Raw genomic sequence first — 4,400 nt, forward strand, 5'->3', positions numbered from 1 at the left:
TTGATTCTTGTTACTGCCTTGCAACCCTGGAGACAACTGCCTTCCTCTCTGTTTGTCCATCTGCAATTTTGCAGAGCAAAAAAATATCAGCAGCTTTTTCTTTTTTTTTTCAATCACATACTTCACATGAAACTAACTTCTTGAAAGCTCCTAGCACATACAATGTCCCTGCTGCTGCAAGATAAAATGTGTCACTGCTCCATCTGCTACTCATTTGCTGATGAGTCTGTACTGCAACATGCTGCTGAGCAGAATATTCCAAAAAAGAAGAAACTGTGCAGCCCAACAGATCTGGCTTTGACAGAGCTAGGGCCAGGTCTCATTAATCATTTTGCCGCGCTGCTTACAGTACCTGGTAAAACATTAGGACTGCCTCTCGGATCCAATATTTCAGGGGCTTGCTAGAGGGATGAGATTCACAAACCTGAAGAATCTGCGGTGTCCTCTCTCCTGTCATGTCCACAGGCCTCATTAACGTCACCTGGAATGGGACACATCCCACATCACCCTAGGTCTTCTGCATTAAAATTACGTCTATTTCCAGTCCCGGCAATGGCCCATTGGCTCAGATGCAAGAAGTGACTGCAACACCTACACCTCCTCCCCTCCCACTACCTGCTCAGCACCCTGGGGACGCAGGGTCCTGCTGGGTCCTGCTCTCCTCTGGTAGCCCACCTCAGCCCTCTGGCTCCAGGCTCTGTGCTCTCACAGCAGTGCCCCTTGACCTCAAAGCCATGCTACCCCTCGTGTCCTGAGATTTCTGAACCTGCAGAGCCCTTATTGAGACCCAAGTGGAGGTGGGGGTAATCTCCTTCAGCTCAGGGGCAGACTGGAGAAGCAAAACAAGCAGCTTTTCCACTCTGGTCACCCAAGCCTGACTGTCTAGCTCGCTGCATCTGAGTAAAAACTGTTCCATTACTTAGGGACTGGGGAGGGCAATGGTATCCCATGGGCTCTTACCCTGTTTATCCACTAAGGGACATTGATAAACTCATGACTGTCCTCTTTATATCAAATTAACCCCAAGCTGCACATTTCGAAAAGTTTCCTAATAACCATGTCTATTTAAGTATAATTTTTAGATTAAGAAAATATCATTTTCTAAGGCATAAATGTTATTCTATTTTTCAAAATAATTGAGGGAAGGAAATGATGATTTGTATTTCATTTTCATTTTTTTAAACCAGCTGCAAATCAAAGAAATGCCTGATCTCTATTGAATTACAAACTGCCTTTGAACTCTTAATGTACAGCTCTTTCCTGTACTTAACATAAATAATGTTGTTACAGTACATGCCCAGTCAACAAAGGATGCACAGAGATACAAGAGAAGTGAAGAATCTGAAAGCAAGGTGATAAGATTTTCAAGGCAGAAACACATTTTTCTACTTACCATTGCCTAAGGATAGACTATTTGAAGCAAAAAGACATGCAGCTCTTCATGTTTGATGAAAAGGTTACTAAAAAAGAAAAGAAGAAATTATGACTTTTCCCCCCAACTCTTTCTGATACAAGTCAGAAGAGAAACCAAACATGCCTAAAGGGGAAGCAAAGCAGCTGCCTTAAGACACTTTCTGAAATTAGAATTTTTACTGAAAAACTATGTGGTGAAATTATAGCCTAGGTTGAAGTTGGTGACACAGGATCCTTATATTTGAAAAGTCAGGTTTCTAAGCGAGCTGGTGAAGAAGAACCCTAAAAGAAAATTGTGATAGAAGCTATTACAGTATACTACAATTTCATTACAAACCTGACAATTTGACAAAGGCAAACATTCCTCACCAATAGAGATGTGTGAATAACTGATCCCTTTGGATCAGTTGGTTAGCTGGAGAGAGAAAAACACATTTCAGGTAGACCAGAAGCTATTTCATTTTGTTTACATTTATGCATGTGTGTGTGCACACGTGTATTTATATATATGTATATATATTTATATAAAAAAATTATTTCTTAAAACAGTAACTATTCATTTTGGCTTGAACTACTCATTTCAGCCCCAAATACTTTTGTTTCACTTTGAACTTCTTCAAATAACAGCAAAGAGTAGAATCTGCCAGCTACACTCTATCACAAAATCAGCAAGACAGCCTATCTGCTAATTCAGCTAGGAAAAGAAAAATCTATAGAGATAAAAGAAATCCTTTTTCTACTCATCGCAGAATAAGGTTTCAAATCTGTTTATCAGGGTAGTGTTTGTCTTTTTTTTTAAAAACACCAGGATCTCTCTGGACCAACTCAATTCTGTTGAAACTGGTCTACTTTGTAATCAACACTGGGAATTATTTCTTGAGCTTGATTATTGATTAATATATATTTATATATATAATTTTATAGCCTAAAATTGATTGTTTTTAAGCAACAGATATTATATGCTTGATGATACGCAATCTCCTACAGTAATTGTTGTTCTCTTTATGAAATGTGTATGTACCCCCTCAAGGTAGGGAGTACGGTGACTTTTTAGCTCGGAGGCTCAGGTATTCACATGGCATACGAGAACTATCCAACCTATTTTACCGTAGCCATATGGGTCACTCCAAGCTTGAAGAGCCAGGCCCTAATGCTGATTGGAACTTCCCAGCTTAGAAATTCCATTTAGCTAAATTTAACAATTCAAAGCCAAATGTCTGAAAAGATCCCAGCCACCTTTTGATATGCCTCCACCACCTCCGCTGGACGTGGAGTTGCCTTAGAACAAAGGAACCTCCATCTTGCTCCAGAATCAGCACCCCATGCCTATTTTGCATGGCGTGCCCTCCCAAAAGAAACCTGGGCCACAGCTGGAAGTTTACTTCTACCCTCCAGTGAGGACCAATACCCTAAAGTTAGCCTGCTTGTCCTAGATCTCAAGACTGCCTCAATATGCTGCTTCCAGCCCCTCTGCAGTCACACTGTGATTTAACGGGCTCTTCCAAAGCCTCCAAGGCAGCAAAAACCTAACAGCAACTAGCTGAAAATTTCAAGACCTCGTAACAAGTCAGGAGATAAGGCAAACCCTGGCACATTGAACAAACCAGGGCAAACAAATAAAGCTGCTCTGCAAGTCCTAATTGCTCATTACCGAGATGCAAAGGAGAGCAAATTTGGACAGCTGTAAGCAGCAATCTCTTGTTACTATTCCTTCAAGCACTCCCCCTCAGTCTTACCCATGGTCAGCAATTACCACACCGGCCTCACCCACTGTGACACTCTCCTGGGAACTCAAGTACCAAGTGCACTTTCAGCCATTTCTTAAAGACTGCAGATGACAGCAAATTTTGTTGGTTGGTTTTGTTTTTTTTTTTGCTTGTTCTTTGGGGGGTTGTTTCTTTTTCTTTCAGAGAAGAGGTGTTTTGTGAAAGGAAGCCTTTCGAAAGCAGGAGAAATGAAGGGTATTTATAAAAATAACTAGAATCCTTCCTCAGGGCATCCTGAATAAGACATTCCTAACAGTCTTTAGTTCAATGTCAGCAACATAGGGGTTGATGAAGCATTGAAAAGGCACACCCCTCTCCATAATTAATGGGTAACTTCATATCTGATTACTTCAGTGGAGTGACAGCAAGTCCGTGATTACCCCAACATCCGGAGAACTACACACACAGAATATCTCAGAAGAACTACAAGTTGGAGTGAAGGTGAACAAATTTCAACTAAATGTTGAAAGGGTGGAAAAGTCACTGACAGTTTGAAGCAAGGTTTTATAATGAGAAATGTTGTGCAGTAATAAAAATGAGTGAAAATACTAACTTGTCCGTAGATCTCCATGCACTTCAGTTTGTATCTGTTCTTGCACCAGCTAGCCAATGCCATGGTCTGAGTACTGTCTCCCCAGCATTCAGCATGTGCTGTTTGTTTCTTCTCCCCATCTTCAATCATGAATAACTTCTGGAAAAAGAAAGTCTAGTCAGTCTCTGCTGTCTTTCAAAACCTGATGTCAACTACACACATCTCAGTGGTTGGGATTTATAGCACAAGAACACCTCACAAAGAAAAAGACAAGCTTCTATCTAAGGAGGCAGAGAGATGCTGCATTCTAGTTTAACAGATTTTTTGAGAACCATTTACAGCTTACAGTAGCCTCAGGATGAGTCTGGTGTCTGCTGCTTGAGGTCTCATGAACTCTCCACTCACTTTATAAGGAGCCAGGCATGAGATATGGGAGAGATCTCTAAAAAATACTGGTGTTCACTCTGGAAGTTAGTAGTGGGGACTTTTTGTACTCAAATGATAAGCAATCCCACCAGAGAACTTCCTCCTCCAAAAGAGATAATTTAAGTCTGCAATGAATGTTTTATTCTCTCAGTCATTATGAACCCAGGAAAGTGAGAGCTGGACTCCATGGAGCTGAGAACATGCCCTGCCTGACAGTTTAGCACCCTGTTTGCTTCCCTGCAAATGTCCCATCAACATCCTGA

At 41.2% G+C, this 4,400-nt stretch overlaps 1 long non-coding RNA gene across 1 annotated transcript; it reads right to left on the reverse strand.

Moving 5' to 3' along the window:
* Window positions 1-424: 424 nt before the first annotated feature.
* On the reverse strand, window positions 425-3,758 carry LOC309883281. Its single transcript, XR_014318430.1, has 3 exons — window positions 3,733-3,758; window positions 1,394-1,460; window positions 425-481 (listed from the first exon to the last, which is right to left on the reverse strand). It is a non-coding gene; the product is annotated as an uncharacterized lncRNA (long non-coding RNA).
* Window positions 3,759-4,400: the final 642 nt, after the last annotated feature.

Source organism: Aythya marila (assembly GCF_965140915.1).
Source record: "Aythya marila genome assembly, chromosome: 13".
In the NCBI taxonomy this organism is placed as follows: Eukaryota; Metazoa; Chordata; class Aves; order Anseriformes; family Anatidae; genus Aythya; species Aythya marila.